This window comes from Nycticebus coucang, chromosome 14 (genome assembly GCF_027406575.1).
Source record: "Nycticebus coucang isolate mNycCou1 chromosome 14, mNycCou1.pri, whole genome shotgun sequence".
Lineage (NCBI taxonomy): Eukaryota > Metazoa > Chordata > Mammalia > Primates > Lorisidae > Nycticebus > Nycticebus coucang.
The window spans coordinates 47,709,535-47,732,637 of NC_069793.1; the positions used below are offsets into that span (position 1 = coordinate 47,709,535).

The following is a 23,103-nucleotide window of genomic DNA, read 5'->3' on the forward strand; positions in this document are numbered from 1 at the left end:
CAAGGCTCCATGGACATACGTTGTCTTAGTTCGTGTCTGTGCCCGTTCTATGCGGCTGCCTTTGGGAGCTTTTCAAGCAAGGCAGTATACTCCAGGCTTTTCCTCCCCTTCTCCCTCATCCCACAATTTTTTAAAAAAGTGAATACCCTTCTAAAATAAGTTAAAAATCTTTTTCTGACTTTCCATTTGAAATGTCAAAAGGATTAAATAAATGAAACTTTATCTACTAGGTAGTTTATCCCTGACTCCGCGACATTGCTGGTCTTTGGCCTTATTCTAATTCCGTCGTGGTAATTACCCTTCGTTTCTTTAAGTGCAATAGATTTATTGCCTTAGAGACTATGCACAGTTTGATTGAATTATTCATTTTTTTTCTTTGGTGTAGACTGCATCTGGGGACTCTGATGTGACGTGTAGATTTTTTTTTTTTTCAGGAACAAAGGGAATGTGGAAATGAAAGAGAGAGGGAGAGAGAGGCTGGCAGATGTAATGAGACGTGGTGAAGGTGTATGCAGACTGGCACTCCCACTCCTCCCTTCTGCTCTCACTGCAGCCCTGGGTAACTCGCAGGCTAACACAAACAGCTTTTCTCCCGCAGCCTGCCCTCTGTCACTGTAAGTACATCAGCCTTCTCTTATCAGCATGCAGATTCCAGCCACGCACTCCTCTAGCCTCCGCTTTGCACCTTAGACAGCAAGAGCACATTTAAAAATTAACTTTCCTAAGCTAGGAAAGGCATGTCTGTAAAACTTATTTTTGATTTATCTTTATTTTTCTTTGAAAAAAAGTTCATGCATTTTTACCACTTTCCCCCCCACCTCCTTTGTGGCGGTGCTGCTACCGCTGTGGTCTTCCTAACAGGATGATGCGCAGATTTAAATGCATTTAATGTTATTCTCCATCCATTTAAAGTCGAGGGAGGAAGCATGTTCCTTTTGTAAAATGACGTCTTTAAGAATGCAGAGCATTATTCACAGTTTGCTTCTTGCTTTTGTTGCTAAAACACGATTTCCGACCTGAGGCAGAGTCCCAAGGGCACTATTATTTGAGAGTTCAGGTTATTTTGTTACTCCAAAGTTAAATGAAGTGCGATGGGCTGCTGGAGTGTTGGTATGTTTGTTATCCCCGTTTAAAGAATCCAATTGCTGAAACTTTTCTCCGTGCTGTAATGAAAGTTTTCAACTTCTTCTCTTTTGGCTTTTACCCTCTTTGACTTGTTCTTCGTTTCAGTAAAAGTTCTCCTCGGTATTTTGGAGCGATTGACATTTATGCTTGTCCTATTTATACAGTAGCTATGAAGCCCTTCCTGAAAGAAGTTAGCGACCTTAAGATGAAGTCATATAGGTCTGAATTGTCCGCTCCGACTGGTGTAAGGAGACTTTCAAAGCGAGAATTCGAGGTTTTAAACGTCGTTATAATTTTTGCGTGGGTGTTTTGAACATTAACTTCTGAAGCAGAATTAATTGCCTTGCACTTCCCAAGTTCAGGGGGACTTCTCTCTCCAGGAACCGCGCGCGCCTTTCCTTTTGCGAGTTCGCGCCTCTTCTCTGGAGGTGCGAGGCCAAAGTTAGTAAAGCCGAGTTGCCTTTGCTGATTGCGGTGCGCAGGGACACACGGCCGGCTCAGAGGCAGCTATTGCAGTGGGCAGGTAAGTCAGCCCCACCCGCTCCCCCTCCTTTCCTCCCTCAATCCCGGAGCTCAGTGCCCAGGTTCTCGCGCCGCGCGGATCTGCGACCCCCAGGGGGAGTGAGCTTGTATGTGAGAGGATCTGGCCGCGGTGCCTGGGTGCCCTCCGCTTCTCTCCGAACTTGGAGCCTACAGGCCAGTGTGCACCAGGTGGAAAGCCCGGCACTTCAGCTTGCCGCCTCTCTCTCCACCTGGCTCAGGGTTTGGTACAGCCCGTGACCCAGGCTCGAGAGGAAACCTTTAGCTTGCACCCCCGCCCCCAGGGGCACGTGTCACCCCAGGCACAGCCTGAAGTGCTGCACCAAGACCTCAACCTTTGGTTTCCTTTCTTTAGGGATCAACGTTGTGACCCGCTCTAGTTAACGCCTTATCAATCTACTTTGGTATGAGTTTATTAGATAAAATCTAAAGAGGGTTCCTGACGCTCCTTTTCGGAAGGTCCATGGCAACCGAGTATTAGGGCCTTGGATCCCCAGAGATCTTGACAAATTTTCCTTTTTTTCTCCCACCAGCGGCCTGCGTCTGGTCAGCAGGGTCATTCTTAACCTCCAGGACCCTGAATTCCGTGAGAATCTAAAGGGATGCGCCAGTAAAATTTGTAAAGTCAAACTTATCTCAGCAAATTGGAGGGACCCAGTTTTGCCCTAGCATTTCCATCTCTGATGTTTTGCGTCTCTCAGCGGCTGAGGATTCAGGCTTTGGGACCTAATCTATCCCATCTTCTCTCTGCAGGCATTTAGGACAGGTCATTCGGTTTTGACGTCTTTTAGGCTTTCTAGAGGTTTTCTGGCCCTGTGGTTGAATTCCAGGGCAGACAGTGAAGAGTGCGAGACTCTAGAACCCTGCCGGACTACATTTATGCCCACAAAGAAGAGATTTGACTCCTTTCTAGGCTAGAAACACCTGGGCTTGCCCGTTTGGCCTTGGAGGTTAAGGGGCCACCGGTCAGTTCTGAGAGCCCAGCCTTTAAGAGCTGGCCTGCAAGGTGCCGGGGAGTATTCCTCAGCCACCTCTAAACTCTAGTGTCTGGAGGCAGAATTTCGAGTCCTGAAAGTCGCTGTGGGTGATGGGAATACAAGATTTCTTCTTGGGGACTCACTCTTCTTCCAGCCAACAGTCATCAAGTCAGTTTAACTCACAGTCCCCAAGTTCTCAGTTCTCAAGCATCATATTTCCTACTGAGGCAGAAGCATTTGGCTATTTCTTTCCCCCCACCTGATCCTAAATGCTCATCCCCAATCTTATTTCTTTTTCCTTCTCCTCTGGTGTTTCTATGAACCACACATGGAGTGTACTTAAGGAAGCAATCTGTGATTGGCATCTCAGCTTGTTGCATCTTCTGTGCTTGCTTACTCTCTCCATTTTCTTCAAAGTTAATGTAACAAAGATGAGGTTTCTCTCTCCTTTATTTTTGCTCACTTCATCTGTGAGAAGTCTTCCTTATGTTGGCAACTTTAGATTGCCATGAAATTTTCTGATTTTTCTAGCCACCGTACCTGACCCCCTTTCTCTTCAGGTTCATAGGTTCTTTCACAAAGTCTCTGTTTATGAAGCATCTCGAAGTGGCAACTTCATATAAGTTTCTATACAGTAAGAATGTCTTCTTCAGAAATCTCTGCAGGTTATGCTGGTATCTTTGAACTTCTCTCTTAGCTTTAAACTGGTAGTTCTAACTCTCCACTGACCTCAGTGTCTCAAATCTTAGTCTTTGTCTCTGGTGTCATGTTAAGGCAGGCAGGTGAATCTTACCTTGTGCACACTGCCTCTAGTTAACCAGTGCTGTTGTGAAAGCTAGTTGTCTCATCTGTCTCTTAGATCCTGCATCTCTACTATCTGACATCATGGTTATTCCCTATTGTCCTGGGCCTCCAGCTTTTTTGCACTAAGGCAAAGTTTCAGTTCTCTGCTTCTTTAGGCCATTCTGTATCTTTCCAATCTTTACACATGAATCAAAGGAAATCTTTACTTTGTGTAGGGTTTTTTTTGGGGGGGGAGGGAGACATTTATAAACATAATCTATTGATTATGCATTTTTATGTGCTATACTAGGTACAAACTTTCTGTATCTTCTACAACCTCAAAGCCATCCTTCTTGCAATGTTTCTCTAAATCTTTTCCTCTACAAAGTTGAGGTAACACCCATTCAATCCCATTCGATATAGACTTATCCATATAATAAATATGGAACTATTTTATTTATTGTTGTAAAGGTATAATAATTTCCTTTGGTACTTTGTACATGTCTTGTTATTTATAATAATTATAAACTCCATAATCTATATGGCCTCCAGAACACTACCGTCTACATATGTTAGGAATCTAATGTGCATATTGTCTTTTCTTTTTTCTCATTGATTTATTTATTTTGAGACAGAGTCTCACTATGTCACCCTCGGTAGAGTGCCGTGGCGTCACAGTGCATAGCAACCTCAAACTCTTGAGCTTAAGCGATTCTCTTGCCTCAGCCTCCCAAGTAGCTGGAACTACAGGCGCCTGCCACAACATCTGGCTGTTTTTTTGGTTGTAGTTGTCATTGTTGTTTAGCAGGCCCAGGCTGGGTTCCAACCGGCCAGCCTTGGTGTATGTGGCTGGCACCATAACCATTGTGCTATGGGCGCTGAGCCAATTCCTCCTTTAAAAGAGAAACCTTTTAAAATGTTTTTCTTTCCCTATTTACTGAGATCTTATTAACTGGTATGTTTTCATTATCTCTGCCTCCTGCATCTCTTTCTTTTCTGTCTTTTGATTGTGCCTCTTTTTCATTTCCTTTCATCTTTCCTCATTCTTATCAATTCATCCTAATAGTCACTTTTCTTTCCTTTTTCCTGGTCTGCTTCGACCCTTGTCCTTCTCTGTTTTCCCGTAACTCACGTTTGTGGTCCAGTTCTATATATTAATAATTCTTGACGTTCAGCCCATGCTTTCTTCTGTCACCTAACTTTCCCAAAGCACAAACTGCTGTTCCTACTTTTACCTCTACCATCTGACTTCCTCACTTTCTCCGGTTTGGTCCTTTTTTCCCTCCTCGGTTGCCTACCTTTTCCCGGCTCCAGCCTGCATTTCCCTTGACTCCTCCCAGCAGCCCCAGCCCCAATAGCGCTCCTCAAGTCCTTTTCTCCGCAGCCTGCCTCTCCCCCACCTAATACTTGTCCCGGTTCTCCTCTGACCCCGACTCTCCGTCTTCTTTGTCCCCTTCCAGTTCTTTCCTAGTACTTGCTTCACTCTCTCTTTCCAGGCGCTTTCTCCGGTTCCAACCTCTGGTCTGCCCTCTTCTCTTGGCGGCTCTCTTGCTTGCCTTTGCCTCCCGCTCTCTCCTCCTTCTCCTTCCCCTGGCCCTCCCCCTCACCCCCCCAGCTTCTCTGCCTGGCTCGCTGCCTCCCTCGCCTCTTGTCTCATCTTGCCTGTGTTGTCTGGGAGGGGAGCCCTGCCTCCTCTCCCTCGCTCAGATCAATGCCCTGGCCACTCACTTTCTGATGTTGCACGACGGGAAATGCTTTGAATACTTACGACATGGCCGCTCACACTGATTGCCAAGATTGACAGCACTAACCATCGCCTTCACTTGTTTCAGGGGGGAAGCCCCTAGTCACCCAGTCCGAGCGCACCTCCTGGCACCCAGGCGGCAAACTTCTGCCGCTCAGCGCTCCCCCCCGCCCGGGGCGGGACACCCCCGCAGACTTGAGTTAACGGGCTGCGCCGGCCGCGGGCGCTGGGGGGTTCTTCTCCCTTGCTCCCTGGGCTGTGCCCATTGACCTAGCATCGACTCCCTTTCCTTAAAAAATTTTTTTTATTTGTATCTTTTCCTTTTTCTTTAATGCCATTTACTCCCGCGGCGCAGCGCACAAGGAGCCCTCCCGAGCGGTACCATCCTGGAGCCCGCCCAGGTAACCGGGACGGAGCAAGCGATTTAGAGAGCGAGGGAGGCAGAGCGAGAGCGCGCGGCCCGTTTGTGAGCTACCTGTTGGGGAGCCGGAGGGGGCAGGGGATAGGAACCCTGGGCTCGGCCGTGGTCCCCCCGCGCCTTCCGCTCCTGCCCTTCCGGGCTCCAGGGTTAGTTTCTTTGAGCTGGGACGGCGGGGCTGGGGTAGGACAGGAGGAGGGACGAGAGCCGAGCGAGCGCAGCCCGGAGAGGGCGCGGGTGGCCTGGAGTCGCGGCTGCCCAGCCCCGGCGGGTTTCCGTACTTGGCTGAGGAGGGGAGGAGCGGGAGGAGGGCGCTCCGCGGGGCCGCCGCGGAGGGGGAGTGGAGGTAGAGAAAGGGGCCTGAGCATCTGCCGCTCGCCGGCGGACGCGCGGATCCCCAGGATGCGTCCCTCTCTCGCAGAGTTGTGCCTTGTTCCGGAGGCGGCGACAGATCTGCGTGGAGGGCTTCTGGTTTTCAACCCCCCACCTAAAAATGCACTCCGAGAAAACACATGTTGTAGCTGTAGATAACTGTGCGTAGAACACTAAGGCAAAAGGGCAGGGAGAGAGACAGACAACGCAACCTTTGACTGCAGAAAGCTGTTATCGCCATCCCAAGTATTCGTCCGGAAATCTGTCTGCCCTCTCGGCCCACCTTATTCTTCCACCTCCGCCTCCCCGCATAGACATTCTAATCTAGATAACTGGGAATGATATGAAAAAGAAGTCAGGTGGCTTAGAGAATGAATTTTTAAGTCTCCGTGAAGTTTGAGGTAGGTATTTCATTGAAGTTCGCGCAAGTGTGTGGTGAAGGGAGCGTGTGTGCCTGCTTGTGTAGTTATCTCCCCCACCCCCCGCGTTCTGTGGAAGCAAATGCGTGTTGCTTTGAAGGCTCAGATGGGACCGCTGAGTGGTAATGCCCTTTGTGCCCACAAGAGGGCAATATCCCGAGGGCTTTGTGAGCGCTGTATCTCTCATTATCGCTGAAGGCTTGCTTTTAGAGAAAGTTATACCGAAACTTTCAAACTGATAATCACATCTTATTTCGTCATACTAAAAAAAAAAGGAGAAATGTATAAGGAAACAAAAGAGGAAGAAATAGAGAAGCGAAGAAAGGAGAGAGAAAGAAAGAGAAAAGCCAGCCAGCCTTCCCGGGAAGAGTCCTAGTCACGCCGAGACTAGGGGGAGGGCTGTTTTAATTGTGGGTTTGGCCGACTGACGACTGGAGTGCCCTCCTCGGCTGTCTTAGTTGTAGCCGGAGGTCATGTAAATCGACCTTAAAAGAATGCATAAGCCATAAATTAAAATAAACCATCACCCAAGAGCTGATCCATAAGTAGACAATATCCAACCTGGACAAAACGGGCTTCCCTTACGAACCGACCTAAACTGCATCCCCCAAAGAATAGAGGCTAAATGCAAAGTAAGTTTTCTAGCGAATATTTTGTTTTCTTGAAAAGTGTTGGATTGATAACGCTGTGTGACTGCGACGACACAGTTTCCGGAACCCTTCATTGTCAGCCAGATTTGGGGTGCGGGAGTTGGGAGGACCCGCTGGGCTTCTGAGCTTCTTAGTGCTACCCCCACCCCACCCCCATTTTGATTTGGAAACTTTGGCTATTTGTGGGGTTGACGCTGGCAAAGGGCGGGCGGGAGTAGAGGATCTCTGCCGGTCTCTGCGCCAGGATGAAGTTTTCTCCGAGGAGTTCATAAAGAAAACCCGGGTCGCTAGAAAAGGCGTTGCGCTCCCTGCTCTCGCCCTCGCCCGGTAGCCGCTCCGCCACAACTTTCCCGGGACGCTGCGCGAGTTACCTTGGGTTACCTCTGCCTTTCTCCCTTCCTCCTCCCACCCCCTTTTGGACGTTACTTTTTATGATCTTTTCAGGAATAAACAAACTGAACTCCAAGACGATCTGAAACCCAAGCGCTAACTAATCTGTGGTTCTTCTTGCTCTGCGCGCCGGGGCAGCAGTGTCCGGCCCGGCGGGAGCGTGGGTGAGGGGTAGCCAGCCCCTCCCGGCGGGAGCCCGGCCACTGAGTCCGCCGGCCGAGCCGACAGTGCTCAGCACGTTTCTTCCCCGCCCCGCGTCCCTGAGCCCGGCCGGCGCCCTCCGTCCTTCTGGGCTCCCTGCCCGGGTCGGGCCGTGCGCGCTGCCCGCTCTGCAGCCCGGGCGGAGGGCCGTTGCTCCCGGGGCTCAGCCCAGGGCTGGGGGCGGTGCTGCCACCGTCCCGGGGCTAAGCCAGAGTCGGGCCGCTCCAAGGAAGCTGCTTTTTTCTTTCTCCCTTAAAGGGCCGGGTAGAGAAGGGAAAGGGCTTGTGCAAAGGCTACTGGGGTTGTGCTCAGACGCCGGGAGGAGCGGCCCGGGGCTGCGGAGGACAGATTAGCGCTGTGCTTGGCAAACTGGGCGCTCCGCGGAGCTTTCAGATAAAAAGAGAATTTGTGTGTTTGGAGCAGATAAAATGTGGTTGTCATCGGCATGTTTTGTGTTTTATTTAAGCTCTCTTTAGGCTAACCAACTTTGAAAACGTTTGTTTTGTAAGAATTGCTAGGTAGTGAATCCCGCCCCTATTTGGTGACTAAAAATAAGTATTCGACTGGACTGGCGGGGCTGGGCAGTTATCGAGATAGGCTGTCCCCGGCTGCTTCCGTGTGTGTGAGACCCCGTGAGGGCCACACTTGAAGTTCAGGACTCGGGATGACTCGAAGCTGTCCTCGCGGCAAACTGGGCTGGGCTCTGGACCTCCTGCAGCTCTGTCAATGGGCGCTCGGGTGACGTCCACGTCCCCGGCGCTGGTGCCCGGCGTGCACTCCTGCAGCTGGGCTCTCGGCCCTAGCCAGGTGGCCTAGCCGACAACCCAGTGGAGGAGGGATGAGAGAGTCCCCCCTCCTCCAGCTCAGCTGGGTCTTCTCTGTCCTAAATGGTCATATGCGCAGGTTTCCCCGGGTCCCGAGGAGAACAGACACAGCCCCGCCCAGTCTATTTCTAGGAGGTGGGTTTGGTGAATAAAAGGGTCAATTGGTCTGGTTCTTGAGCTTGCCCATGGCGAGGGGGGACAGGACGGACGCCTGGCAAGGTCCGCCCCGCCTGTCCCCCCCCAACCCTGGGCGGCCCAGCCGCCCACGGCTGGCCTCCCCAGGCCACATTCTTGCGCTAAGTGCGAGAGACTGTGGGAAAAGCAATCCTCAACCGGCCAAGAGCCGGCGAAGCTGATCCCGCGATGGCATTTTGTTTTGAACAGTTGCTGGGGTTGACGTTTCCTCATAAGGTAAGGTGTCACTGGACAGTCGGCTGCCCAAATGCCACATGTATAATTAGCCTGCGCACTCAGCACCTCGTCCCCCAGGCCGGCAGGCACGGGCTTGGCCGACCTGGTCCACTCGTCTCTGTTTCAGGCTACCACGATTCTCGAGGGAGGGACGAACCGGCCAGGACAGCCTCCGGAGGCCCTGGCAGAGAAGATTGTGACAGTGTAGACTTAGCTGTGATTATTCTCTTCTCTTTTCTCTTTCCCTATTTTCTCTTGTCTCCTTATTTTTTGGCTTTTGGGACACTATTGGTTAGAGGAGTACTGGACACCATGGTCAGACTGCAGAGTCAATGGTAAAAGAAGGTGAAGAGAAAATCTGGCAACAGAACCTCTTCTTCCCACACCGCCTGCAGGGGAGGGCTGCTGGTTCTCTCTCTTTGCATTAATTCAGTAGGACCAGCCCAGGCTTGGCACTGCTTACAGTATTCTGGCATGGGTAGGGACTTAAGGCTTCTACTTTGAATTATTCACCTGTCTCTGTATTCTCATCTGCCGCCACTCTGAAAGGTCTCTCAGAAAGTTGGTGTCTGTGCCCTGATTGCAGTTTCTTGTTTCCCCCTCCAGGCCTATCCACTTGGGGCTGCTAGTGATCACTATGGGGGAGCCTGGAACGATCTGTTCTGTCTCTTCCTCTTTGACTGTTGTTCAGTCTGGGGTTCCTAGGAGCAGTGCCTTGTCCTTGCTGCCCAGATTGGTGCTTGAGCTTCCTACCTAGCTTCCCAGAGCCTAGCCTCAGGTCAACTTTAGCCTGCACTCTCTGGCAGAGTCCAGATTTCTGCAGCCTTGAACATGACCTTCCCTCTGTCACCCTGTGCAGTCACCATGGAATTCCAACACTCAGCATTAGGCACTTGCATCAGTCTTCCTCCTCCCCTTGTTTCTAGGCCACTCAGACATGCCTGATACCTACTAGAAGATTCCTTCTATTTCAAAACAAACCAGGAAACATCTTAAATCTTCCACAAATTTAGTAGGACAGGGTTAGATTTTCTATAGCAGCAAGAACATACCTTTCTTTGTGGGAAGTGGGGACACATTTTATTAAGTTGCATTTGCTTTTTATTGAACCAGTGAAACATTACATTTTCTTGCAGCAGGAGAAAAGTTATGACAGATGTTTTGACTCTATCAGCCTGTAAATGTATTATCTATGCACTTTTGAGAGTATCTTCCTGAATACACATATGTGAGCAAATGGGCAGTAAGCCAAATGACATGTAAATTTTTTTCTCCTACATTTTTGAAAACCTTATAAATCAGGAGACAATGTCTCTATTGTATTTTTTTTAAAAGCAAACCACCAAAAAATGTTTCAACCTTTTAAAGCAAGTGTGTACTACCACTTACTAGATCTAGTTTATGACCAAAGACAGTAAGTATCCAAGATTCAGACATCAAGTACTAGGTCATTAATTCCTTAGGCATACTGACATCCTCTGTTGCTTTTCTCATGTACTACCAACACCTCATTTCTCTTCTGCTCTTACACCATATTTCTTTAGTTACAGTGGCCAAACTAGATAGCTTTTTGTTTATTGTTTATCCTGTTTATTGATGCTTTTATTTGTTGCTTTGGAAGTGATGAGAAGGAAGTATATATATTTTTTTAAAATGCAAAAAAAGAGTATTGTGGAGCATGACACAAACTCTTACGTTATATTGTATAAGTTCAATCCAACATTATACTATAAAGGTAAATGTAAAAATATTAATAAAGCATTATGAAATACCTATACCTCAAGCTGATTCTATAGGAGACTTGGTAACTGAATGTTTAGAAGAAATAGGATTCAGTATGAATATTATATGTTGGACACTTTTTCATTAGGAGTAGAAAATAGCAGCTATTTCTCTTTTTACAGGAAAAGCATATATTTACAATATGTTGAAATAATCAGCGAACTTTTCTAAGGCTCTAAAATATATTATTTTAAATATAAAAATGATAAATTTTGGTGGCATTATTGAGATTTTTGTCTGTTTCTATTTGACTTTTTAAGGAATTATGTGATTATTGATCATTAATGTAATTGCTACACATATTCATCTTATGTTGAAGAAATCAGTGACATTTTAAATAATTTCTTTCAATTAGTACAATAGCTACTGGAATAAATGTATTTTCTTTTGAACAAGACTTAATATATATTGGTTTTAACTCTTTTAATGTTTTCCATACTTTTCAGTGTTGTTTGGTTATATATCTCTTTCCATGTTTGAAAGAATTCTCTTCTTAGTGAAATCTATATGGAGAGAGAGTCTATATACACACATATTATACACACACACACTTTTTTTCACTATTTACAAACAATGTTCTGTGAAAGTGTGGTATGGTAAAACTAAGATTTGGGCTTAACTAAGAGCCATTTGTTTAACTGTAGTTTTGGGATGCAAATATATCAGTTGATGTTTTGAAGTCAAGTAAAACATTCCATAATGCTAGTGTGTTGAGAGTCCCATATCAGGCACAGACAGGTACTAGAAATGATAAAACACAGATAACTTAACAGCAAGATGATTTGCAGATGGGCTGTATTATCTGCTGTCATGAGATTACATGGGTCATATTCCTATTTTTTAAGAAAAATCACAGTCTGTATTCAGAATTACCACGTTATGTAGGTGTATGAGATTTAATGAGAACAGATTTTACTATGGTAACCTGCTGACAAATGAACAAACACTTATTGTCCTTTAAAGGAAGAAATGGACTGTCTTTGGGTTAGGATTGCTTCTTCTTATTGAAGAAATATTCTCCCTTATTTATTTTTCTAATAAGGGAAATAACATATTAGAATGTTTTGTGTCTTCATTCTGACTTCATGTTTTCTATTGATTATACCCTGAATCTCAATACTCAAGTAAAAAAATACACTAGTGCTTTAATGTATTGTATGAGAAGGAATTTTTATTAATGTAAGCACCTTTTAAATGTGTAGCATATCCTATTTACTTAAAGTTCTTCAACTGTGATCAGAAAATTCATTGTTTTGGTGAGAGTTATATCAGAAACTCTCATCATCCTTTATATCCGTAATTTATTGACTGTTCTTTCATACGAGAGTGTTTTATTTTCTTTGTTCAGTTGAAAATAAAGCTTTTCAGGTAATTATTTTGTTTAGATATTTAGTCAAACTGGAAATAGTTCAATACGGTTTTTGATAGAATCGCTTTTCAAGTTTAAAAAGTGTATCCATTGTTATAGTTCGGATAAAAATATCAATTGATGAATGTGAGTGGAGGTTGTAAAATGGAATATCATTTAAATCTACAGAGTCTCTCACCTCCAAAAAAGAGTGCTGATCTGTTTTTTCCTCAAATCTTAAAAAAAGAGAACACGAAACCCTAAAATCTCAGAGAAGCAGGATCGATTCACTTCTTAACTGCAAATCCTTCATATCTTTGCTCAAAATATCCAACTTTACACCAATATTAGCCATTCTTTTTATAGTGACACCATGCTTAGTAAAAAACTTCTAAGCACTGAGGTCAGGTGTTGAGATTGGATTCTAGTTTATTTTTTATGAATCAGATAAAGATTTCTGTGCATGAGACCATATGTGAAGATGAGAGAACAAGAACATTTCCATATCAAAGGCGACATATCTGAGGCTGCATGGTAATTAAAATGCAGTGGTTTGGACTCTGTGCACTAGCACTTAAGCAGAGCATTGCCGGGACCTTGTGCATCATGCAGGCGGTTGCCTCTTGCATACTTCTTGAAATACACTTGTAATTTTGTACAAACATTTATGCCAGTCCACACTTTTCTGTGGATAATTTGTATTTCATCCAAACCATTCAAAGTAGAAGTTATTTTTTGAGCTACCCCCTCATTATGGCTTTTGTGCATCAACTATTTTTATTCCTCTTGTTTGTATTTCCTTTTACCAGAATGATGGCTTGTTTATATTCAGAATCTCTTCTTGCTCCTCTAAGACCCCTAATATATCACTCATATTTTACTGTTCACTCAAAAAAACTTTCATTTTTAGAAAAGATGTGTTATTTTCTGAGGTTAATTGCAGATGCTTTAATCTATTACAAACTAATAAACCATATTAAAAATCAACTGCCTAGTTATTTCTATTTTATAATGCTAATGTATTTAGTAATCCTCATGAACTTGCATAATACATAATATCGGAAAATTTTTTTTTCAAAATGTTTAAAGAAGAATTCTGAAATGTTCATTTTTACCTTTTAATGACATGCAAATGTGTAGTAGCATTCTCTTTCATAATACTTCGCGTGAAAACCAGTCATTTGAAACTATAGAAATCTTTATATTTAACTAATGAATTATGTCTTTGCATTTATAGGGAGATATTTCATTTCAATTGTAAAGAACTGGGTTAATACCTTATCCTGTAACTATTTGGGAATAGAATAGAGAAATAAAAAAAAAATCTAACATTGATACTCCAATGTTGCATATATTTTAGAAATTTTTGTGTCTTTGGTAACCAGCTTGAATCTGCTGCTCTGTAATTTTCCAGATTTTCTATTTCCGTATTTGCTCCCTTTCTACGAACATTCTACTGTGGTGTGTGTGGCAAAGATTTCATTGGTGTATCTTATTTACTAGGCTCCCGTGGTCTATAAAGCTTTTAAAAAAGATTTTTCTGGATTGAAGCACCGTGCATTAGAAGTCTAATGTGATACCATGAAATCCCTTAAGAGTTTTGTGTGTTTTAACTATTTTGAATAAGTATATTGATCTGATACCTTTCAATGATGATATGTATAAATAGGCATAATAAATATAAGATAAATTAAAAGTTCATTGTATACATATTATAGTATATGAAAATATTCTATATTCTTTCATATCAGGGTCTCAATGGACCTCTTTTTTGTCTGAAAATCTCACAAGATAATTATATAAATGATCTGTGATCTTGTTTGCCTTTAATAATTTGTTGTTTCTAGTCATCTTAAAGAGAGAAAGTAAATTGTCCATTTTTAATTCAAAGTGTCCCAAAAGTTGCTATACATAGGAAAAAAGTGAAATTGTAGCTAAATGTAACTTTGTTTACAAAATATTTATTATGAAATTTTACAGAGAGGTGGCCAACAAGTAGAGAGTATTTTGTATATTCATTTAAATGCAAAAAGGGACTCCACTGAGCACAGTGTTTTTGCTTCTTTGAAAAGTAGTTCTTTAAAATTAGACGAAGAAAATTAATGATGCTTCGCTTTCTAAGGATACACAAATCCAATATTAGGAAAAGAGAAAATGCAACAGAATTTTTTTTTAAGACCATAGGTTTCAAGTGGAACTCATTTTCAGGCAATGTTGGGTAACATGATTAACCACTTAAGTTCGAGGCACTCTGAAGGGCATTTTTAGCCACAAATTTTTGTTTTTTTAAGGATTTTTTTAAATTGAAGATTTTAATATTTGGTACATAGGGAAACTTAGATGCAGTTGTCTTAGTGCTAAGAAGGTCATTGGTAGAAGTGGGCAAGGATACTCCTTAACTAAGAGAGAATAATTCATTCTTTTTCCTTAGGAAGAAACATTAAAGTGCAGGAATATTGTTATTTTCTCAGAAATAATCTCCAGCCATGGGCATTGAACCTTCTTTGTAGGAGAAGGCTCCCTTTCCCCCAGTATTTCCATGGTATAATTCTTAAACCTCAATTTCTTTATTTGTAAAATGGGAGTAATAATAATACCTACATCATAGGATTATTGTGAGGATTAAATGAAATAAACGAATGTAAAGCACTAAGCTCAGGGATTGGTATAAAATAAACATTTTATTTAATACATGTTATCTATTACTGTTGAAGTGGTACTAAGAATTATGCAGACATAGTTTCTCATTCCAGCGTCACTACATGATTACTATGTAAGTTTTGGGAAGTTACATAACCTGCTTCTTTTCCTCTTATGTGAAATAGAGACAGCAGTATTGGTTCTTTCCTAGAAAGGAGAATTGTAGCCTAGAAGACTTAGGATAGAATAGTGACTAAATGTAGGGTTTATATGTCCAGCCTCTCAAATTTGAGAAAACTGGAATTCTAAGGACTAAAAGATATTTTGAAAGGCCATTTTATTGGTCATCCTCCATATAGTATTGGTCACTCTTTCTCCATTCTAATCAGTTAAGAAGCTCTCTTTATTTTGAAAGCCTACAAAGAAGATTTTAAAATCTTCTTTGGTTATGTGTATCAACAATTAACAACAGGAATTTCTTTATGTCAGATGTACATATCTCAATCTATTTTCTCTTGCTTTCATTTTAGGAAAAAATGGAAACAGACATTCTTCTTCATTTGAATGATAGACATGTATGTGTGAAGACCAAAATTAGACTTTCACTTTTTATTTCTTGAATATTATGTTTCAAGTCTTATTTTCGAAACTAGTTGTGTGACTTTGGAAAGGTAATACAACCTCTCCAAATCTCAATTTCCTCATTTTTGAAATGGAGAATGGTGATAGACTTTATCCTATAGAGTTGCTGAAAAGATTAAGTTTGAAGGTACTATATATATAAATGTGTAGAACAGTTCTGGACAACCATGGTAGTATAAACTGGCAAAAATCAGATGATCAGTACTAATGCTAGGGCATGAGAAGGGCCTTTAATTCTCTTAAATTTTACAGAACTCCTTAGCTTTTAAAATGCTTTCATGTTCATTGCCTCATTCAATAAAAAATATGTAGAGGTGGATAAACTTACCAGTCATACTAACTTCCTCCTTGATAATGAATAAATGTTTAAACTGGTTTTTGCTTCAGGGTATTATTTACTCCAAACAAAGCTTGTATGTAATAAATTAGGACTCGCTTTTTCAGCCCTCTTATTTTCCAGTCTCTTCAATGTAATGTCAGTGCTCATTTATTTAATTTTCATACTTATATCCAGAGCCAAATCACTGCTGCATTCCCCACAAAATAATGTAAATGAATAATACTGTGCTTACCAGAAACATTAAACATCAGTTCTATATGTCTTTCATTAATTAAAATTAGAACCTGATTTAACTATTACATAATAGTATGGCTAGTTTGACTTTAGAAACAATCTTTTAAAGGATGGGGTTCATGAGCGAGAATTATAAGAGAATCATTGATGTTGAAAAGTTGGGAATCGCTTGATTACAAGATTATAAGATTTTGAAGATGAAAATGCATGGTCCTAGTGTGAAGGTATGATGTGAGTTTAGTGATTCTAGGCTGTGTGCTAATTATCACATTGGAGATATTTATAAGAGCAGAAGTACCCATGTCAGGGAAAGCTTCTAGTAGAAAGTGGCCTTTGATCTGTGATATAAAGGATGATTAGGAATAGGAATAGTTAGTACCCTAAAGAGCATTGACTATGTGGGAACATTTGATAGCATAGATGGCTATTTTTAAGGTCAGACACTTAAATGTCTCATACTTATGTCTTTGGTACTCCTAGAAAGGCCGTGTCTGTGATGAATGTCGTATGAACATAGGCCAGCAGCTTTTAACCACTACATTTCTCTTTCTTAGCTCAGTTTTGTGGTCAGGAATGTTATGAGTACATTTTAAAGTACAAAGGAATGTTTCAAATTGTTGCTTTCCTTCAAATGTATCAATTAGGTATGAAAATTATAGTAAGTGGCTTTTTAGTATATAAAGTGGTGATCAGGATTATGAGTTAATAAAACCTTGTATCTTGATCTGTAATACACTCTCTCTTTTTATTTAACTGACAAGCATGATATTAGAGAAAGAGCTATATCTGGAAACGTAAATCTGAGTGTTACTCATATTTCTCTTACTTGTTGCAAGTCTGTAGGTGCCTTATATTTATAATTTTTTCTAAGTGTAAAGTTGGCATACATCAGAACTTCTTTTTTTACTGAGGGATGGTATGAAAATAAATTAATCCTTGTAGTGATTTGAGCTTTTTGGAGAAATTCAAATTATTATTATACAATGATGACTATGAAACAGTAGTAGTGGCAGAAGCAGCAACAGTGGCAACAACCTGTTCCTACTCCTAATAGCTTTCAAACAGGGTTGATAAATCGCTCTTTAGTTTTGTAATCTGTAAACTCAATGCTTTCTAATAACTTTTTGAATGCCTTTCTTTTCTCTGAGCCCAGGGGCCTTCTTTTCTGTTTTTAGTTTGCAAGTTCTCTGGTGTTTAATAACTTGTTTCTCCAAATTAGACAAACCTATTGAGATTTTGCAGCTTATATGACTGTGACATCATCACTTTTTGAAAGGATTGGTGGTCGCGTAGGCTAGTAAAGCTATGGCTCTGGTTTCCAGTATCTTTAACTTATTTTCTTTATACAACTTTGTCATGCTGGAGACTGTATTGTTGATAATGAATGCCATGGAAAAAGTGATGAAATATGTATATTAAAAAGAAAAATTCTGAAACTGAATAAAGGAGGGAAAAAATGTGAAAGTTCTAGATGTTTAAAAACATCCTCTTAGTCGTATTTAATTTGTTATGATGCTTTAAAGGACGTTTTCCTTTAAGACTTTCAGTTGAGTTCTTCAGTAAAAAGCAAAAATCCAAGCAACAAAAAAGAAAATTAAAACCAAAATGATATAGCAGCTAAACAAAGTTTAAATAGCTTGGGACAAATCATATCAGTTAACTGAGTCTAAGGAACATTTTTTACTCTTCAGTCTGAAGATCCAAATACTCACTGGAGAGAGATTTGACTATTTTAAAATTCCTTAGCTATAGTCTCTCCCACTATAAAGATGCACATTGAAAATAGGTATATTTAGGTTTAAAAAATAATTTTAATCTTGTAACCTCTAAAACTGTACAACATCATATTTAACTTTTTTTATGAAATATTTTTAATCATTATTAAAATAATTTGTCAGCTTTTCTGAAGTCAGATCCTTTAATTTTTTTACTAACAAGTCCAGAGAATGCCTCCCTTTGTATTTTTTATGTAGGTTTATGTGATTTACTGGTATGGTTAAGTACTTTTGTGTTTTAAATTGTGTGATATTTTGTAACAGGCTTAAAAAAATATATATGTATATATGTAAAATAGCCTAAATTGGGTGAGACTAATGAACTTGGGCACTCATAGTCATCTTCTTTTTTATTTTTAATAAACATACAGAAAATTTTGAACTCATATTCTTATATATGGCATGACAGGGAAATAATGAAAAAATAGCTTGGCTTTGATTATGACACCTTAAGCTCTTTTCCAAAGCACTTATCATTAGCTATGTCTTAGTTTTGAAGTTTTGTGTTTGTTTTCTTTGTTATGTTCACATGGAAAACTCATCAAAGTTATCAGGAGCCGTGTGAATAGAGTATATGGAAAAGTGTACCCCTTCATATTGTACCCTAATTTTTCCCTTTTGCACATTTTAAAATTCTTTATTTCTATAAAAACACTGTTTTAGTTAATATCTATTTATTTATATAAAAACACTGTTTTAGTTAATATCTTAGGCTTTTGAATCTGCATACCTGGGATCAAAATCTGTTTTGTCATTTACAGTTTGCTACAATCTAAACCTGTCTCTGTAAGTGTTAAATGAAAATGTTAATGTCTTCTTTCTAGGATGCTGTGAAAGTTGAGGAGATGATGTGCATAAAACACTTAGTATGTTGTTTTGTACATAGTAAATGCTTCCTTGTTATTTTTCTAAGAAAGTCTGATTTCAGTACAAAAATATCACTTTACGCCCTTTACATTCATTTTCATTTTGAAAGAAAATGGTATACTTAAATACTTGGGAAGAAACTTCTTATGTAGGGTGGCGCCTGTGGCTCAAAGGAGTAGGGTGCCGGCTCCATATACCGGAGGTGGTGAGTTCAAACTGGCTCTGGCCAAAAACTGCAAAAAAAAAAAAGAAAAAGAAAGAAACTTCTAATGTATATATGAACATTTTGAGTAATGTTCTAATAAGCAGCAATACTTATTCATTTAATAGGTGATCAAGGACAACGATGTAATCCAGAAATCCAAGGCCTTGGTGTCTTTATTTTTGTGCTGTTATTGAAGCTAACCTTCCATCATTATCTGTGAGCCTCAGAATTCATCCCTGTTTACAAACAGTACTCCATCGCCCATTGGACATGGCTCCCCTGAGGGAAGAAGGATGTTGGGAAGATGGAGGACTCTCCCTGAGGCCCTCTCCACCACTTTTTAGTTCTCATCAGCTGCAATTAATGTGCTGTTAAAACTATTCCTTGAGGTTCTAATTTTATTATATTTTTTTATTGCTGAAAGTTCAAATGATTTTTTTCAAATTAGTTAGGTAATTTTGTAAAATTTAGAAATATCTGTGTGTATCTCTGATTTATGCCTTCTAAAAATTTCTTTAACTTACTTTATTTTAAAATTGCTGGCTGATAACACTAATATCTATAGTTTTGCTACACAGAGCCATAGCTGTTCTCTGCTCCTTAAGATTTTTATTCAGGGCGGTGCCTGTGGCTCAAGGAGTAGGGCACCGGTCCCATATGCCAGAGGTGGTGGGTTCAAACCCAGCCCCGGCCAAAAACCACAAAAAAAAAAAAAAAAAGATTTTTATTCAATGCACCTTATTTTTTCTGGTTAGTTGTTCTGTTTTGATTTTGATGAGCTGGTCATTTCCCTGGGAATATGTTTTGTGGGGATTCTCTGAGTCAAGGCTGAAGGTTTGTTTGCATTTCCTTAGCGCTGCTGCTTTCACATTCTGGGTTGTTACTCCTCTTCCTTTTTAGCATACACTAATTTATGTGATTAAAATGCCAATAAATAGACTTTGTATCAATGCCTTTTCATTTTATAAGGCTATGATTAGTTTTTAGTTTTTTTATATAAGTTTATATCTGACATAATTTAAAAACAGAAATAGAATTTTACTAAAATTAGTAAGAGGGGCATTAAATTATATGGTCATCCTAAATTGTCCGAAATGAGGTCTCTTTTTAGTTAAATAAGTATGTTGCTAATGTATCTTAAGTAATTATATTTGATAATTAATAAGATGTTTATTTTAATGTCATCACACAGTATAACTGGTATCCTCCCTGTTTGACTGGAGACGATGTAAGAAACATTTTTAGTACTTGAGGTCAAAGGGGCAGAACTTAAGATGTTCAAGGGGAGAAGGAAATAGAGATTTTAGGTGGTTTGGATAGCCTAAATGCAAGTGGAGAATATTGCTGCAAAGGATAAGTAAAGAATTCCTCTAACAAGACAATTTTAAGGCTTATTGGGGAGAACTTCTGACATAATAGAATATTGATTGGCCATACTTTTTGGGTAGAGCTCATCATCATCAAAATGTTTATGAGCAGTGCCCCAATAGCTAATGTATGCTATAAAAATGTTTATAATGGGATATTAAAAAGAAAGAAAATAGATGCAATAAGTAATATTTAAAAACTAATTATGGCCCTCCAAATCCTGTAATTGAGTAAACTTTTTATTTTTAAACGTCTTGGTTTTTGAAGTGATTTAAAGATTTGATTCTAAGTTCATTTTGCTTTGGTGCATGGTTTTAATGCTGCTACAGTTGAACATGATGTCACTGAAAGAACAATAGATCCAAATGGGAGAAGTACATCATTGATTATACTTATTAAATTGTGAGAGTAATTTTTAAATCTCATACAAAATTTGTGAAGAATTTTTGTTCAAATTTGACTATTAAGCCTCTGTCTTCCCCGATAACAATTGTTTTTGCCAATGAGATTGAAGATATAGCATTTTCATATTTTTAATAAATGAACTCAAAGCCCATTGAAACTCTTTGGTATATTCTAATATTCAATGGGCTTTGGATTGGTTGTTGGTATACTTCTTGGGCAGTTTGGCATAGTAGCACAAACCCAATTTGCCCAGTGAACTTTGGATGACTTTGGCTAAGTCACTTCTTTCTAGTAATTAGTTCCTTCATTGGTAAGTTGGGAACTTTGTTGCTCTCTGAAGAGGCTTGACCTCTGATACCCTGTTTGTATATTTCTTTGATAGTGCTCTGTGCTGACTTTTTATATGGAACTGTCAAGTACTCTGTCTACTGTGCCTTCTAAAGTGACAAATGCTAGCAATCTAATTTAATATGTGAATTCATGCTAGTGGACTCATGAACAAAAATTATAAACTATTTCTAGCTTTTTCCCTTTTTAAAAGGACTTTTTATTCTTAAGTGTTGGGAAATAATTAGAAGTCCCTTTTTTTTTTTTAAGACAGTTTCTTCACCCTGTTGCCCAGGCTAGAGTGGTATGGCTTCAGCTTAGTTCATACTAACTTCAAACTCCCAGGTTCAAGTAATTCTCCTGCCTTAGCCTCCCCAGTAGCTAGGACTACAGACACCTGCCACAATGCCTGCTAATTTTTCTGTTTTTAGTAGACACAGTATCTCACTCTTTCTCCAGCTGGTCTCGAACTCTTAAGCTCAAGAGATCAGCCTCCCAGAGTGCTACGATTACAGGCATGAGCCACTCCTCCTGGCCAAAGTTTCTTCTTTTTACTTTCCCAGACAACTTTTGATAGAGTGCATTTCCACAATGTGCTCCTGGACATTGTTTTTGCTTTCTCATACAAAGTGTCTAATGAGAACTTCAGGAAGAAAGGAAGCACTAGCATCTGGAGGGTTGTGTCAGTAAAGGAGGTTGGGCTAGATGAGATAGGCAGAGCACTGGGACACAGCCATCAATTCATTGCATGTGTTTGGCTAGACTGGCAGCAGTGGCCAGTGCCAGGTTTTCTGAGTATGGTTTTGGTCACCAACAGAGTTGGCTGCCTTTGAAGTCTGTTAGTTAACCTCTTCCAGAATTGTTGAGTGCAGCAAGCATTCAAGAGGAGGAAGATAAAGGAATCTCGAGGAATAAAAAACATTCTTATTTTTGTTAATAACCTAATTCTCCTCTTCCACCAGTTTTTTAAAAGCATCTACATAAACAGATTTCAGGTTTTCTTACTTTCTTTTCAATACCCATTTATTGCCATAGATGGAGATAATATTGAGTAATGAAATGGATGTATCTCACCAAAAATATATTAAACAGTTGCACATACCAGACATATTACTGGGTGCTTTGATAAGATGGCAATAAATAGTACTTGTATCATAATTTTTGAAGGGTTTCATTGAGCTAGTATACTTGAAAGAGTGCCTGATATTTTGTAAGTTTTCATTACATTAGTGATTGTTGTTTTATTATTTAATTTACACAGTCTGTAAGGTAGACGTCATTTTTTCCTGTTTTCTAGAAAAGAAAACAAGGGTGTAGAAAAGGAAAATGACTTGTCACATAGCCATTAAATAGCAGAACCCTAGAGGGTCTGACTTGAAGTCCCCTGGTATTTGTGCTATATAATATAGTTGCACTTAATAGTCAGATAACCCACGAGATTCCTCCCAGATGACCTGCAAACCAGATAATAAGGAGTATGGATAATCTGGATAATCAAGAGCTGAACGTATCATTGCGTGGTATTGAATTTCCATAGGAGTGATTATTAAAGCAGTCCTTACTTTGTGTGGCTTGATGTTAACTGAAAAATCCTGTATATCAGAACCCTATCTTCACTTTGCATAATTCTGATCTTGGCTTTTACACAGTTCCAATGTCATGTTTTGATCTCAGTTACTACAGAATCATGCAAAATGAGGACATGGTTCTAATATGCACGAGTTTCAGTTAATATGATTTAGTGCAAAGCAAGGAGTACATGTTCTATCAGTTTCACATTCACATTCAGAAATTCCCAAATTGTTTTTTCCTTTGGAACGGTTAGATGGTTTGTTTCTATCTGATGACCCATTATCATTTTTTCTTCTAAGGTTCTGCTCCTACTAAGGAAGAGCACTGTGTTGTGTAAATAAGCTGTTTGACAGTCACTAATGATTATCTTCTGGCTTACAGGCATACCATTGCTGATATTCATTATATTGAGTACAAGATCTCATTCTGGACTTAGACAGAAACACCTGTTTTCTTTTCTTCTTTAATTCTTCCCCACCTCCATTACACGTCTAAGCTTCTTTCTGAAATAATGTATTTTTTTTTATCTGTTTCAGCAATGTACAGGAAGGTCACTAAGGCCAGTTATCTCTCAGGTGGGGTTTTATTATATGAAAAGTGATTTATTGCTGTAGACAGTGAGCAGCCATTAACCAAGAACTGAGTCTATTTGAATTTCTTTTTAGATATAGATGCTTAAATTCTTTTAAAGCACTTAGTAATCATTTCAGACTGAAGGTTATTACATAGATGTCAATTTTAGAG

The 23,103-nt window shown here is 40.3% G+C and overlaps 1 protein-coding gene across 4 annotated transcripts in view; it reads left to right on the forward strand.

The window, feature by feature from the left end:
- Positions 1-434: 434 nt before the first annotated feature.
- Positions 435-23,103, forward strand: part of SOX6 (SRY-box transcription factor 6) — a 667,807-nt gene continuing 645,138 nt past the window's right edge. Inside the window, exon 1 of one of the 4 annotated variants that reach the window (XM_053562397.1) lies at positions 435-614. The gene's annotated coding sequence lies outside the window, so the exon portion shown is untranslated. Of the gene's footprint in view, positions 615-5,161; positions 5,571-6,894; positions 7,011-8,723; positions 8,855-23,103 lie in introns of those variants that run through there. The other 3 variants (XM_053562398.1, XM_053562400.1, XM_053562399.1) reach the window with 3 other exon arrangements.